At 41.7% G+C, this 17,146-nt stretch overlaps 2 long non-coding RNA genes across 3 annotated transcripts; one reads left to right on the top strand and one right to left on the bottom strand.

Annotated features, from left to right (window-relative positions):
- Positions 1–3,198: 3,198 nt before the first annotated feature.
- LOC127613856 (uncharacterized) lies at positions 3,199–9,166 on the bottom strand. The gene is made up of 3 exons (XR_007966342.1): positions 9,024–9,166; positions 4,505–4,623; positions 3,199–3,298 (listed from the first exon to the last, which is right to left on the bottom strand). It is a non-coding gene; the product is annotated as an uncharacterized LOC127613856 (long non-coding RNA).
- Positions 9,167–9,304: 138 nt separating this feature from the next.
- On the top strand, positions 9,305–17,083 carry LOC127613849 (uncharacterized). 2 transcript variants are annotated; one of them, XR_007966334.1, is made up of 3 exons: positions 9,305–9,551; positions 10,648–10,798; positions 16,729–17,083. It is a non-coding gene; the product is annotated as an uncharacterized LOC127613849 (long non-coding RNA). The 2 variants fall into 2 exon arrangements; XR_007966333.1 differs by lacking the exon at positions 16,729–17,083 and adding an exon at positions 12,377–12,466.
- The last annotated feature ends 63 nt before the right edge of the window (positions 17,084–17,146 follow it).

The following is a 17,146-nucleotide window of genomic DNA, read 5'->3' on the forward strand; positions in this document are numbered from 1 at the left end:
GCATGTGTGCGTGGGTGTCTGTGTGTGTGTGTGTGTGTGTGAGAGAGAGAAAGAGAGAGAGATACTGCATCCTTCTGAGCAACAAGACCACCTTAAAAGTGAGATTATTTGGAAACGAAAGGACAAATAAAGGATAAATTAGGATGTCGAAGGTGGCAAGCTCAAGACTTTATGATTACAACTTGAATGACCAAAGCAAGTAATTAAACAGAGAAGCCACATCCCACGCTCAAAACCCATGAATGTAGTTCTCGTCAGGTGGTTTTCTGTACCCCAATTACGTCAATGAATTGTTCAGCAATCGGCTAGAGAGGATTTGGCAAACAGACATTGCAAAAACATGCTTTGTTGTATAAATTCACATTGCACAAACCATCCCTTCAGGTCATGGCAAAATGGGCAAATAATGCCAACATACTGTGCGGAATAGACGATGTCATGTCAAAAACTTTGTTAGTATAAACTGGATAAATCAATCCATCTAGCTATTTGGCATATACATAGAGATGAGACATAAACACACACACACACACACAAACACACGCGCACACGCACAGACACGCACACACACTGCCACCTGTGAGGCAGCCGCAACATGTTGCTGCACTGTATGTGTGTAGAAAAGGCATGAGGCAGCGAGCATTTGTGAATCTTGGAATAGATTAAGTGACACTGACGCATATATTTGTTCACAAACAGCATGCCAGTCATCTCCCCTCTTTCACCACCCCATTCTGAGGAAGCATTCACCCATCTGTCCTCTTTTCCTCTCTTTTCATTTTTGTGGAAAATATGAGCCTTTGCCTGGATCAAGCTCACAGATTGACTCCTCGTATTTATCCGATACTTGTAAGTCTTCAAAGAGTGCACATTGTGCTGACAAAGTTTCTTCATTTGTGACATATTGTTGGTAAAACTACTCATGAGCCAAGTAGTGTAGTTCTTTCCACAGGCAGCAAAATCCCAGGAGGGAGTAGTGACATCATTTGGTCTCTGATTTAATGATTGTAGATCGGGGTGGGGGGTGGCTGAAAAAACTGCCAAAATTTTCTTTTCAACAAGCCTCTCCCAGGCATCGACAATGGACGTTAATATGACAACAAACCGTTAGTAGCTTGACATTTTATGTCCACCGCTGCTGCTTTATTCATATATACATATATATATATATATGTGTATGTGTGTGTGTGTGTGTTTATGTCTCATCTCTATGTATATGCCAAATAGCTAGATGGATTAATTTATCCAGTTTATACTGACAAAGTTTGAAAAACGCGATGCCAAATCAAGATAAAAACAACATTCAGAAAGAATTGTTTTATTTGGCCATGCCATTCACTGTGTGTAGACTATTATCTTGTGTTTAAAAAATATTCCGTCTGAACCAATGAATTGGTTTCAACCAGCTCAAATCTGTGTCTGTCAAATTTGCACCGCTCAATCATGACATTTGTTTTCTTCACAACAATCCAAATGGATTGACAGTGTTTTTGACATGAGTGCCTTCAAAAAGAGAAAAGAGAGCTTTGAGAATATTACTGGTGTCCTATATTATCTTGTTTTTCCCCCAACTTTAATTATGTCCATAAAGTAATGGCAATTGCCCCATGAAATGTATTGTTTTACAAGTGTAGGTCATAGTGTGACATATTTGCAACAACTGTGACATTTACAATATCCCTACTCCCCAATACCAAACATAAATGCTCTTTCTTAATGCATCTTTCCATGCAGACTATGTTATAAAATAACAGCAATCAATGAGGTTTTGCCTTTCTGGCACTTGTGTGTGAGAGAGTGAGAGAGAGGAGGAGTTTGAGACAAGAGTATGTATTTGAGCATGTGTCTGCGTGTGTTTTTGCATGTGTGTGTGTGTGTGTGTGTGTGACTCAACCTGAGTCATTTTTGTGCCTGGAGTACACGCTAGGGCAATGAAAAATAATTTATGCAAGTATGTTTGTGTAAAGAGTTTTGAGGGGTGGGTTGTGTGACCTTCTGAGGGAGACCTTCCCATAGTGCATCTGTTGCAGAATATGATAAAGATGTGTACGTTACATAATACATGCATGTTAGAACTTGAAAAAACACATTATGATGTGTTGTACAGATCCTCTTCCTTCTATGTATTTATTATCACTTGCTCATTTATTTTGGCGAGTCCATTAATGGGGACCTTCTGTTTGTCCCTTTCCTTTAATTATCAAGCTGGGCCAGGTGATTTCCGGAGAGTGCTCACACACCTGCTGTAAGCGGCCGTCAGATGATTCTGTTAGGGGTAACAAAAGAAAAGGCAGCAGTGGATTACCAGAGTGTTGAATTAAACAGAGAGTCTGATGATCCAGCTCAAGACACAATAGTGGCTCGCAAACAAGAAGGTGAAGCTCCGGCTTAGCGTTGGGGGAACTGACGACGAGAAGAAAGAATGGCACGTAGGATGAGTGTCGAATCAAGTAGTCCGTGGAGGAAAACGCACAACCAGGCAAGGCAGGCAGGCAGTGGAAAAAAAGACGATCAAAATCAGATGGTTAGGCACCAAAGTTCCAAATGGCAAGCATGTACACCAGTCGTGGCCGAAATCCCATTCATAATGCGTGAATCATCTGGCACCCGCTTGACGATCAGCAGTTGTTTTAGACACAGGAGGTGATTGCTGATCAGCTGCAGGTGTGGGAACACCCTCCAGAAATCACCTGACCCTGCCTGATAATTAAAGGGAAGAGACAAACAGAAGGTACCAAGAGAAGAAAAAGGGTCTGTAACAACACCTCACAATTCTTTCTTTTTTTTCTTGTCCATGTTGTCAAATCGGCATCTGCTACCTATTTACTATTGTCAAGTAAGCAATAACTGACTAAAAACAAGAACATGTGGAATCAGACATATATTAGACAGCGATGCAATGCAGAGGAATGGAATGAAGTGGTGTTTTGAAGGAACCATGGGTATATCTTGTAAATGCTATTGACTAGTATATTAACAAGACAGTAGACGGCGAAAAAGAAGGCAAGGTGGCAGCCATAGGAACTTGTGGCCTTGACCATGTTAACAGATTCATTTACGGGGATGTTTGTATGGTCCACCTGTATTCCAGCGAGAGTCCGAGCACGGAGCATTAGTGTTCAGTCTGGACAAGTGCACGTATTATGGCCTTTGCTCCTTCGCTGAAGTCAATTAAGTTGTCGGCGTGAAAGCGATTTTAGAACTCCGTCTGTGACTCAGGATGCTGCCTCGGAACTAGACGGAAAACCAGCATCATGTTCTTGGGTTTGCCTGCGTTTTGGGGGCTCTGTCTGGACTGCTGTGAAGAAGCAGACAGGAGAGTATTATTCCATCACGGCTCACAATTTGACTCCCTGTTGGAGGTCTTTTGTGACATACTTGGACTACATACACAGTTGGTGCTATTCTCAAGTAAGGGAGTTGTTATTCTGTGACTTTCACAGGACAGTAACAAACAATTCATCCATTATTTTTTAATCGGTTCATTTGGAGAAATATAAGCTGTACTGTTGGAGGTAGTGCTCAATTTCAGACACTTGGTCACAGTTGCTTATTTAGAGTCTGCACAAATGATAGACATTCGAGGGGGGAGGAAAGGAGATAACATCGACAACATTGAACTGATCCCTAAAAGCACCACGTGGAGAGCTTCAACGACAGAGTGTCTGCGACTCAAAAGAGCCCGTTTCAAACTGCCCCAGTGACTCACCACTCCTTCTCCCAGCTTTACGGGAAATGGAATGTGTTTCTAATTCTTCTGGGTTTTTTTTTTTTTTTCAGAACTCCCCTCCTTCTCCTTCTCTTCATCCTCAGGTGGAGCAGAGGAAGGTCAGACAGCGTGTTGATGTTTGTTCGTCTGTGTGAATGTTGGTTTTAATGTGTCTGAAGTCTGTCGTCAAGACGGCTAGACTAAATGAACTACAGACAGGTTGAAAGGATGACTTGAACATGTGTGAGTCTGAAACTTCAAGTGTACGGTGGTTAGCTCAGTTAAATCACAGACAGATTGAGTTTGTGTAAATGTTCTGCTGCTGTTACTTCTTTTACTTCCCTGATAGAGCACGAAACGAATTAGTATGTTAATAATCTAAACTAGTGAGCCCCAAACACAAGGGAACAACATAGCCACGTGTCAAAATGTGCCTCCCAGCAACGCCCACCACCACACACACACACACACACACACACGAAATTAACATCTCATTAATTTAATCCACGATAGCCCAAAAATATGTCAAGATACATGCTCGGAAGAAGGATAATGTTTTGGATCATACTGTATATTGGCCTAGGCCAGGGATTTATGAATGTTTGAACCAGTTGCCAGGCAACAGGAGCCCAATGACAAGGATTCGGGGTGTGATCATTTAAAACTGTGATTAAAAAAAATCAATTCATTGTAACGATGTAGTCGACAATTATAACAAATTGGCCGTAGGTTTAAAAGTGAGTGTGAATGGTTGGTTATTCCCTGTGATTGGCTGGCGACCAATACTGGATGTACCATGCCACTCGCCCAAAGTCAGCTGTGATAGGCTCCAGCTCACCAGGGTGACTAATGAGTGCAAGCGCTCCAGCAAAAGTCGAGATGGATGAATCTGAGCGGCAGTGGGTCCAAGCCAACTGACACGGAAGAAAATAAGAATATCAGATTGGCAAATAATTGTATGTGAAATATATGTAAGTGTATGTGCGTGTAAAGCTCTTTGGAGAGCCACCGAGTGATGTAGGTGCACTGATAGATAGTGCACTCCATTTACCATTTTTATCACATTGGATTTTCCATCTGTTGGAGGTTGATGTGTTGTTGTTGTTTTTTTGGCGGGGAGGGGGGACGGACTTACGGACTGGTGATACACTGACGGGTGGAGCGCTAAAATTTCCTGACAGAAGTGTGGTTAAAATAACAAGATGGACTGACCAAGTGAAAATTACAGTTTGCACTAAAACTCTACACTGATTAGTTTTCTACTAAAATGACAAAACCATAAAAGATGCCTAGTACGCATATGTAGACAAAATCCGTCTCCTGTCTATGGAAGTACCAAATGAATCATTTTCAGGTTGGTTGTTTGGTTGCCTGGTTGTTTTGTTGTTTGGTTAAAAAAAAAAAACAGTCATTGCTAATCGTACGAACATGTCCTGAATCTGCACTCTAGAGTCTGATTGCCCTGGAGAGATTACATTGTCGCAGACACAAATAGAAGCTGATATCTGATTTGGAAAACAAAAGAAACAAACAAACAAATGAACAAATAAACAAAAAAATCATGCAAACTACTGGAAGCTAAGCAGCTAAGAGGATGTATTGAGTACTGTGTCTCTGAGTACTGTGAAACGCACTTTCAAATAAAATGTATTCTTATTATCATTATTATTATTAAAGGAGGCAAATAGAGGATGAAATAACTTAATACAATTTAATAGAAGTTGTAAATATAGGTCAGTGTTTCCAATAGACTTGAGGCCAGCAGAGAAGTCCTTGCAGTCAATGATTACAAACCACCGGTATTAAGACATTATTAGAGTTGTGCTAATTTTTTTACATACAGGTGGGGGATGTACAGCACAACTGTTTATATTTTTTTTCAGTCTCCAACTGCATAATTCATAGAGCAGCTATCTCTGTGGGGTTATCTATTTCAAATAAAATGTAATCTGTCACCATATTCATCCACGACACAATGAAATGTTTTGTTTTACCATGTGAGCAGGTTACCTGTAATGTAATTCTCACATTATTGGTCAGGAGAATGACATATTCACAAATTTAATTGGAACCGCCCTCTTCAGTCCAGACTGTCTTCCTTGGAAACTCTTGCCGTATTTTTGTTTTTTCCCTGCTGGGTTTTTCCAGGCTGAAGTCCCTATTTTTGGTCCGATAAATACAATGTTGTTTTGGGAGTCGGGGCCGAGCCGCGAGGCACCGATGAGATCACCTCTCAAGGTTCCTGAGCAGCAAAATAAGGCAGCAAGACAAGACAAGAAATGCCATGAGTTGAGGCAGAAAAATACGGTCTCGGAAATAGACACGCTCCCCTGGCTTCATGCTAGCCTAGGGCAAAAGATCGGGAGAGAACCTGTCCCATAGTGCATCAGAAATTTGGAAACATATTTCTCCAGTGAAGTAATATTTCTCCTTTTGCCGACCGAAAAGAAGGAAATGTGTTCACTCGCTGCTGGAAGCTGGGACATATCGTAAGAGTGCAATGATCATGATGTCTCGAGTGTGGATGATGCCATGGGAGAATGGAGCTCATGACTTCAGAGGTGTTTCAGATGACGGAGGGCATGCTTCTGTGCTTTTGGAGGACAGGAACATCTGGCTTTCTTGAAGCCACGCTGTTTGCACTTCTGTGTTTTGACAAGGGCAAATGTGCTTATCTGATGAGCGATGGTTGTGCGTGGGTGTGTGATGCACACTCATGTGTCTCTGTCTGTCTTTGTGTCTGCGTGGCGTTCAAGAGGTTGCTGTTGTCTGCGGTTCCAGCCAGGTGTGGCTGCTGCCAGCCTCACCACCTGCATGAATACTAGACAACAGCAGCCGAACACAGACTGCACTGTGCCCCAACAGACCCAGCAATAAATACAGTCGTGCGTCTGTTTAACTGTCTATATTTGAGAGGGAAGTGTTAAACATTTCAGTTTGATCAAGATTTGACACACACTCCACAATAACCCACAATGGAGTCTCAGTTTGTGGGAGAGAAGTGATGTCATATTTCCATCCACGAAACCTGATGCTAGCCTAGAATCATTGACCTGCAGAGCCAGATGAGTCGAGCATGTGAGAGCTAAAATCAGCCTAACACGAACAGTCAACCCAATTAGTTCTTTCTGTCATTGGTTATTGTTCTGTTTCACATGACAAATGTGTAGTTTGGACCTACTTGGTGTTGACCACACACACGTATAAGAATTTGCTGCGTACTGTGATTGGTCATAATAACCAGGATTGAAGTATTGCATTGTAACACACAGAAGCAGATCTGTAAATGCCATCCGTGATTCCTCTCCACTGGGCCATAAACCATGACACATACTCGCTATTTGACACCAAAGGTTTTATGGTCCCTTATTTTATATATCATGTATTTGGCAACCGGGTGAACACCAGCATTAACTTAAAAAATTAAAAAAAATTAAATAAATACCAAACGCCGTTAAGTCCAAAAAGCTTGCCAAGAATTAATGTGCAGGTGTCAACAATCCTGCTTTACTCAAAGTGAAAAAAAAAAAACAGGCTTAGAGATCCTTCATAGTAAACAATCTATGGCCATAGCCTATGGTGGATAGTGCGCATACCAGTGCTTATTGATGAGGCTGCAGCTAGGATCCCTTTGTGTATAATGATGATGATGATAATCATTATTATTATTATAAGGCATGGTTATTGATTGGTCAGCACGTCTGCCTCACAGGACAAAAGTCCATGGTTCAATTCCGAGCCCCGGCCTTCCTGTGTGGAGTTTGCATGTTCTCCCCGTGCCTGCGTGTTTTTTTTTTTTCGGTTTCCTCCCAAAAATGCCCGAAAACACTCTTAATTGTCCCTATGGTGTGATTGTGAGTGTGAATAGATGTTCGCCTATATGTGCCCTGTGGTTGGTTGGCAACTGGCAACTGGTCCCCCACTTACCCCCAAAGACAGCTGGGATAGGCTCCAGCATGCCCACAACCCTTGTAAGGATAAGCGGTTCAGATAATGGATGGAGGATAATAATAATAATACCAATTTTTGATCTGATACAAATATCATATCCTTATTTCAATTATTTATTGGCTATGGTCTTCTAATTATGAGGAATTATTATGGTTTTACAATGGTAGACTACAAAAAGCAGGAAGGCGGGAGAAGTGGGGTGTAATGAATTTAAGAAAAACTCAATCGAAAGTACTAGGAAAGACCAAAACTCAAAGTAACAACAGGAAATAAAGAGTTGAACGGGGCTGTCTGGTTAACACACGGGACCAGAATGACAAGAACAGGTGGAAACAAAACCTAATGAGGAAGACAAAAAAGTCACATGAGGAAACAAAACCAAATGTAATCTAAACAAAAACAGAAGCATGACAAGAATAGTCAAACTTTCTGTGCAGTTTTCCAGTTGAACATCACCTTCTCTATTTTGTGTTGCTGTCAAGTCCTCAAATCTTTGTGAGTCAAGTCATGCCGGAGTAGAAAAGGGCCTTCCCTAAACTGTGGACTCAAAGTTGGCATTGTCCAAAATGGAAGATGAAGAATTAAATTTCTAGTGGGAAATAAGGGGTCATGTCCAACTTCTGATTGGTCAATTGATTCACAAGAATGTCTACAGACTTAATTCTCAAGAATCTTTATGGACAGAGACAAAATGATGATGCCCTAAAAAACCACCGATTCATCCTCTATACAGCTTGTCCTCATAAGGCTTCAGCTAACTTTGGCTCAGAGGCGGACTAGTTGCCAGCCAATCACGGGGCACAATACAGACAAACTATATTCACACTCACATTCACATCTATGGACAGTTTCCAGTCTTCAATTAGCCTCATGTTTTAAGAATGTAGACGGAAGCCGGTATCCTAAGATAAAACCAACACAAGCACAGGGGAAAACATCCAGAGCTGAGATTCGAACCCTGAACCTCCAAACTGTGAGGTGGATGTGCAAAACACACCATGCTCCGCCCTAATAAAATCAATGAGCTATTTATCATTTACCTTGAACAGTCAATGAAAGATAACATGAACTGCAGAGCTCACTTTGACATAAAAAAAAGAACTATCGTGCTTTTGTTGTGCAGTTATCACGTTGATCTTTAATAGATTTGATTACACAGAGACGAGCCGATTATAAACAGGACTTATCACCGTCTTCTTTTATGGGTTTACTGTGAGTTGAGACAAAGCTCATACATCTGTGCGTGCGGGTGTGCAGCCGCGTGCATCTGGCGCTCCTCAAAGCATGTGGGCGGTGGGAGTTGTGCAGTAAAATGAGGTCATCATCATCGCCACTGATTTACGTGACACACGCCATTACTTACACTCCCGTGATTTCAGCCACGTCTCCACTGACTGCATGAATAATACATGTCCCCGCCAAAACATGACATCTTCTACTTTGTCCTCTCTCGTCGGCTACTTTCGAAAGTTTACTTCATCTTTCCTGAGCCAATTCATCTCCAGGCGCCGTTGCTTGCCGCTTTCCATCCAGTTCAACAAGTTTGTCCTTTCTATCAGTTGTGGAATTGCACAACAGGAAGTAGGGAAGGAGTGTGTGCACAATATGCGTGCGTGCGCGTTTCATATGTCTCACGCCTCAATTTGCACAAGCGATTAAAATGCGCCAATCATTCTCTACCGGTCCAAGTGTCGAAATGGTAGATGATTCTTCAGTGACTCATTCACACAAAAAAATGTTCACATTTTCACTTTCACAGTATTGAGACATGCTGGAAACCTCCATGCAGGCAAGCAGGTTCAAGAAGTAGGAAGGGGGTAGATTATTATTTATTGGACCACGTCATTCTTCTCCGATCAGTGTGCTGTGTTAAATCATCAGATCTGATGCGGTAATTGATCTAGTTTTACTCAAGTGGTTAGTACAAATTATGTGCATTTGTTTATTCCGTTGTTGCCAATGGTGTTTTGTGAGAGGCAGAACAAAGACTGTAAACATGCTGCCACTGGCAATAAACCAGTTTATCCAGGTTTTCTGATTTGTTTGGTGACGTTCAGTGACATTTTTTCAAATGCAAAATTTGTGTCTTGTTTAAGTAAAGGAACCACTGGACGATACATTTCACTCATCAATCAAAGGAAACAAATCCGTTTTTGAGGAACTACTCCAATGGACATTTAATGACGACATTGCCGTCGCATGATCACAACATGCTGGGTTCATGTCAATTGGTGCACCTTTCTGTAATGGAGAAGGAATCCGTCCGTGTTGTCATGTGTTGCTCTATTTACAATTCCTTCAAAAAGTAGGTCAGTTCCTTTGTTTTTGTTGTATACAGAAGACATTTGGGTTTCGGATCAAAGTGATGAATATGAGACAAAAGTTCAGAAGTCCAACTTTTATTTCATGATATTGACATTTAGATGTGTTCAACAACTTGGGACAGAGCACCGTTTGTTTCTAGATGAATACTGGGATCCAGTGAGGGCACAACAAAGGTGATAATCACTGCACATTCCAGCTGTACTCTACTACAAAATGGCAAACTCACCACATACAATAGGTCACTACACTGCATATTGGCTAGGGAATATTCATTCATTCATCTTCCGAGCCGCTTGATCCTCACTAGGGTCGCGGGGGGTGCTGGAGCCTATCCCAGCTGTCTTCGGGCAGTAGGCGGGGGACACCCTGAATCGGTTGCCAGCCAATCGCAGGGCACACAGAAACGAACAACCATTCGCACTCACACTCACACCTAGGGACAATTTAGAGTGTTCAATCAGCCCGCCAAGCATGTTTTTGGAATGTGGGAGGAAACCGGAGCACCCGGAGAAAACCCACGTAGGCCCGGGGAGAACATGCAAACTCCACACAGGGAGGCCGGAGCTGGAATCAAACCCGGTAACTCTGCACTGTGAAGCCGACGTGCTAACCACTGGACTACCGAGCCGCGGATAGGGAATAATTTAGTGTTTTGTCCACAGTTTGAAGAAGAAGAGCAATCCACCAGAGATTAAGCAGTCGTGGATGAATGCTCGATGTCATCCGAGATGTGCGTTTGACAGCCTTCCACACATTTTGCCCCGCTAAGAAGCTCAAAGCCAAGCTGGCAACCTCCAAAGGAAGGTCAGCCAGGTCAGTCCGGAACGGGCAAGAGCAAAGGGGGAAGAGCGGAGGAGACATGAGGGGTAGGGTAGGAGGGGGTGGGGGGGGGGTTAATAGGCCGGGGGTTGCAGTACAGACGGTACTGTCAGACTCCATCAGAGAGCCCCCCCAGTGACATGGAAACAGGCAAGAAAGTAAGAATAATGGGACAAGAGGTTATGGCCGGGAGTCGGCTCTTAACAAGTCAACCCTCTAGCATGCCCCACCCCCACACCCCCCACACACACATACACACAGATGTGCAGTGATTTATTTATTTTTATTATTCTAAAAGAAGACTGCGTTGAGTAAGCAAAAGATTCATTCGTACAACACTCAAAACTTCATCTGCTCAGTCAATCACGCTTGGCTGATCTTACTCTCATGCTGTTACGATGCTTGTGTACGTGTGGTTTGTGGGGGTGGTGGGGGTATTTATTTATTTATTTCAATTGGTGGAAATAGTTCACTTTAATGCCACAGTATTCAATTGAGAGGCAATTAAAAAACCCCACATTATAAGAGCGCCTGAGATCTCTCCTAAATTTAAAGTGTGCTCCACCTTGGCCTCGGTGCAAATTACATGCCCAGGTTGGATAATAACTTGCTGTGCGTCCAAGTTCTCTGCACGCTGTGCAAATTGGAACAAACATGTTTTGCTGCTACTGGCCACACAAAGACACGCAAATAGTGGAACCAGACTTCTCAACAACAGCCACTTATATGCAGGTACTGTATTTGGCCAGATGGTGATTTATGATTAACTGACGTACAGTTCATCTTGAAATTGTTAATTTCCTGGCTGAATTTAGAAACGAATATCAGTTTTATTTGGTGAACGGCTTCCTTTGTGTTTTTGCTGTTGTTATTGCTTTCATGACAATGAAAATCACAGTTTTTTATTACTAACGATGATACAGGTACACGTTTTTAGAGAATGTCTTGTGTCATCAATAAGGCATCTAGCCTTGGCTCTCTTGTGTCACTTTTGCCAGAAAATACACTTTCAATAAATATAAATTCAGGCAGCCCGGCGGTGGAGTGGTTAGCGCGTCGACCTCACAGTGCAGAGGTACAGGGTTCAATTACAGCTCCAGCCTTCCTTTGTGAAGCTTGCATGTTGTCCCCGTGCCTGCGTGGGTTTTCTCCGGGTACTCCAGTTTTCCCCCACATTCCAAAAACATGTATGACAGGCTGATTGGCCACTCTAAATTGTCCCTAGGTGTGAGTAGTTGTTCGTCTCTGTGTGTGCCCTGCGATTGGCTGGCAACCGGTTCAGGGTGTCCCCCGAAGACGGCTGGGATCGTCTCCAGCACGTCCTGCGACCCTTTTGAGGATTAAGAGGTTCCAGAAAATGGATGGATAAATATAAATTCAAGAAAATCATTGTGCTTAACTGTGAGTAAAAAGACCATAGTGAACATTTCAAAGACTCCTCACCTCCACCCGCAGTTAAACTAGCCAAAATGTAAAGCCCCATTAGGCACTGAGTGGTGTGCAATTAGATTTCAAAATGAGAAGAGAGGTTTGTAGTTAAATATAGCTGGGTACATAATTATATATTCACAGGGTCGGTGCCAACTCATCATGAGGACAAATCTATGAGGAACATCTTTACTCGTCCATCCACAACTGGTGTTAAATACAAACAATGATGCCATAAACATGAATTATACTTCAAGGATGGAAATATTGCAGTTGCAACAATGACCAAAAACTTAATCAGTCTACTGGAGTTTCTCTTAAGAATCTCACCCTCGGACAGACCGCTGAAACTTCTGGATTCTTTCATTAATACTGAGAAAATGACCTTAAACTAGCAGTACGTACAGTGTGACACAGAGAGCGACAATAAGACGCGAACAAATGCACAAAGAACCAGACTGACAGGTCTTCGTGTACAGAGAGAACTTCTTCCTAACTCAAATTGTGTAAGACAGGGAGTGGCATTAACACACACGCACACACACACACACACACGCACGCACACACACACAGACGTATAAGCACCCCTGAATAAAATCATGCGAGAGTAAAACGCTTTCACTCAGTGTACTTGACATGGTACATATTTATTTAGTTGAAAGTGCAGGTTCGATACGGTTGTTTCATAACGGTCAGACACACAGCAGCGGGTACAACTTTGTGTGCGCGTGTGTGTGCATGTCTGTGCATGTGTGTGCGTGTGCCTTCCGCCAGACTAATGACATTAGTGTGAAATATTCCAATCAAACTGGGGTTCAAGGTTTTAATTTGTAGTTCGCTCACTGATTGTTTGGAATTTGTGATGAATTGAGTACAAACTCCACTGCAGACGTTCTTTTCTTGTTTGTAGCTTTAATCCATGTGCCCTGTGACTGACTGGCAGCCAGCCCAGGGTGCAACCCATCTCTCAGCCAAATGTCAGCTTGGATTTGCTTCAGTACACCCACGACTCTAATGAGGATAAGGGTGCTTACAAAAAAACAAAAAAAAAGAATGAATGCATAGTAATTAAAGGGATAGATGTATGGTCGATATGATAGATCAGATGCATTATATTCACTCACCACTGAGTCACTCTCATAAATGTCATCTTATCTCCGACAATCCAATATACAAGGTCACTTCAGTTTAACAAGCATTGTGCAGAACTGATGTTCGAAAAAAAAGGGACAAAAAAAACCCCAAAATTCACTCTGTATGTGAACTTAAGTACATTTCAGAGCCCGTACTTTTTAACTTTAACAAGTCATAACAGTTCTTCCACAAGTAAGTACACAGGGTGAGAACTTTGGTCTCTTCTACGGAAACTTGTGTGATCGGATCATGCTTGCCTGGCCCAGCTGTGTCAAATTAATCATGCTGTTGTTATGCAAACCATTTCAATATTATTTTGGATTTAGAAGACTGTTAAGATGAACACATTTTCAAAACGGGCACCTGTGTAATAATCAGAAGAAGTGCATGGGTTTGTGCCTCTCTTGCGTTGTGGCTTCTCACTCAGTAAACTAGATTGTACGTGGCGCAGATTCCGAGAAATGTTTCTAATCTTCACACTTCTGTCTCTTTTCGCTGAGGCAACAATAACAACAGCAACACAGAGGCATGTGTAGAAAAAGTGAAATGTGCAAACACACACACACACACACGAACACACTAAAACATATTTTTAAGCATAGCAAAGAGTTGATGAAGCCACAAGTGTGATTTGAACCTTAAATGAGATTCTTTGCAGACCTCAGTGCACTAGTTTCTGAAGAAACACACACACGCACGCGCACACACAAACAAACACACCCCATTCTTTGAAATCCTCCTCCACATTATGTGTTTTCGTACTTAATGGGAAAGACAAAACCACATGTCTGAAATCAACTCAAAGACTGGAATGGGTTGACCTTGCAAGAAATGCTTCTCAGGGACGGGACATTGAGAAATCTCAACTTGCAACTGGTGGCCAGAAGTTCTGTGTTTCCCATGTGCACTCATCTCAGTCTTTTGATGATGGCAACTGATGATCAGGGGATTTGCAATTTCTTTGTTTCTATTTACTGACTCTATAAAATCATGACTGAAAAAAAAAGTTGGCATGTTTGCAAGTCAAGGACCTTTGCAGAATTCCACAATCATGAAATGACATAGAAGACACACATTTCTTTTCAAACCAAGAAAGAAAAACAATAATAAAAATAAGAAGAACAAGATGATGATGATGATGTAAGCTAATGTAACAATTTGTCAAGTTATTTATTTTTGGGATGCGGTCAAGGCTGAAGACCAAGTCCATACAGTAATCAGAGAAATGTTGATGGAAAATATATCCATCCTTGCAAAGGTTAGGGTAATAAGTAATAGGCTATGACGGCAAAAAATATCATCATCACAATAATGGCCCATGGAAAATGTGTTCCGCAAAGACTTGCATATGGAATTTTACGGCTTTTATCTGACTTTGACCAATATGATCCAACCTTAAATGCACATCCCCCTCCAATAGGCATTCTAAATTGTCCCTAGGTGTGATTGTGAGTGTGGATGGTTGCTGTTTGTTTATGTGTGGCCTGTGATTGGCTAGCAACCAGAAAGTGTCCGAGTCAGCAGGATGGCATCTCGGTGCAGGCGTAGAGCTGAAACAGACAGTCAAACTGAACACTGAAACTGAACAAGCATGCAGTGACTTCACATTTTATTGTTTCTGGCAACAATAAAGGTACTGCCTCTGCTATAGAATAATAATAATAATAATAATAATAATAATAATAATCTGCGGCAGAAAAAGGTCAATGTAAAACAAGTTGTACTTTTTATTTTTAATCAAGTTGAATGGCCACCAGGAAGGATCCCAATGTGTGTGATACCAGGATGGAAGAGGTGGGTTCACGTCTATTGCAACTTCTCTTTTCTCTTTGTCCTGTTCAGTGAAAGATTCTGATTGGACATTACTGTCAGGGAGAACAATCAAAGACACAGCAGGAACGAGAGGAAGAACTTCTCCTTACAGCCTGGAAAAGCATGGTTGGTAAAGCAACACTTGCATCATGTGTGTTGATTTTTTTTCTTTTTTTTTTTTGGTAGGGATGCAGTGATACCACATTTCTGTTCATCAGACCAAATGCAAAATATAAGCATGCATATTTAAGTACACTGTGATACCAAGTACCAATACGGGATAGTCAAGTCACATGGATTTACACTACGGAAGCCTGGAAATGCCAATGAGGGTTTAAAATATTTTGACTCGCAAATACGTTCAAACATGCATGTGAGTACATTGGCAGCTGCACGCTTTTGTACTACACCGCTCTTGAAGTTCAGGAAACTGCATTGTGTTTTTATTGTGCGCACCTTGGCCTCCAGGAGGCGGTGCAGCGCCCCCAAGTGGATCACACGTTTAATAATAAGATGTGTCAATCTGAACTAACATAACTTGTTTTTCACAGAGGGAATCTGTGCCTCTGACTATGTTGTATCATCTTTCTGTATGTTCCTATTGTCATTCGTGTTCCAATATTCATTATTTGTGGTTTATACCATAGCATTGACGCTAATTCGTTAGCCCATCTATGGCGTTGCGCATTACGTGTTACCATGCACTTTTGTACGAGGAAGCCACGCATTTGATATACATGTAATCTTTTTTTGGTGCTAGTTTTATAGTAAATTGTACTCGTTGATAAACAGCCTGAAGCAAGCGCAAGTGCAATGTTTTGAAGAACTGCTCATTATCTGCCTAACTGTATACCACAAATTCAGTGCATGTCATGTCAGGCTGATAAAGTGGTATCAGTGAAGTAGTCAAGCAGCAGTCTTACGAGTGTAGACGTACAGCATACCGTATGCACAAATACCGATGCAGGCATTGGTCTCGGTGCATCCCTAATTCAGATTCAGAATACAAATTCTGATCTAACAGAGTTCTACCACGATCACTGACATTCATTATTTAAGAGGCATTTTCCAAGAACCTTTAATTAGAGAGTATGTGTAAGTATATCATATATAGAAGAAGCTATATTTGATATACTGTGTGACAAAAGGTCATCTTTCCGAAACACTTTTTCCCCACCTGTGATAAACGGAGGTAAAAGTATACCCACAATCTGTACTTCAGTACAAATGCTTGTGTAAAAATAAGACTTTGGTAAAATAGATATATTAATTTAACTCCGATGCTTAAGTACAGGTTAAAAAAAAGGTGCAGACTCTGAAACGTACTTAGGTAGAAAAGTAAACATTATTTTTTTTAGTATCATCACATCATAACACTGGGGTGCCCAAGAACCAATTGGGCTATTTGTACTTTCGTTACTTTTCCAACGGTGGCGATAATAATACTTGGTGTAACTAGTCGGTCCAATATCAGTGTAGTGAAAAAAAAATAACTAATTTTCGAGATGTTTTTTATGACGCTGACTTCATGTTTCTCCTGCGCTCTACAGCAGCAGACTCTGCGTGAGGACCCCAAACCTCCAGGCCCGTCCCAGTCCTTCCTTTCCATGCAGAGGCAATCATCCCGCAGGAGGAAGGGATTGCAACCCCGGTAGAAGCATCCTATTGGTGAGGACGGACATGTAGGATGGGCATTTACTGTATGTCCTCATGGACACCGAAGAAATCGAGGACGGTCCGTTTAATTTCATAGTGTGGTTGATTTCATGTGTTGCTACCCCCCTCTGCTGGCAAATGATGTAATTTATCTTTCTGCGCCTTGTGACATGAGGTACACTATAATCTAAAAGGCTACTATAAAATGTATCCTAGCAAATTATGCAATATAACAATCAATATTCCTTGTCCACAGTATTTTTATTCACCTTTAAATCATCGTTGTGATCTGTAAAAACACACTCCTGAAAT

Source organism: Hippocampus zosterae, chromosome 13, assembly GCF_025434085.1.
Source record: "Hippocampus zosterae strain Florida chromosome 13, ASM2543408v3, whole genome shotgun sequence".
Lineage (NCBI taxonomy): Eukaryota > Metazoa > Chordata > Actinopteri > Syngnathiformes > Syngnathidae > Hippocampus > Hippocampus zosterae.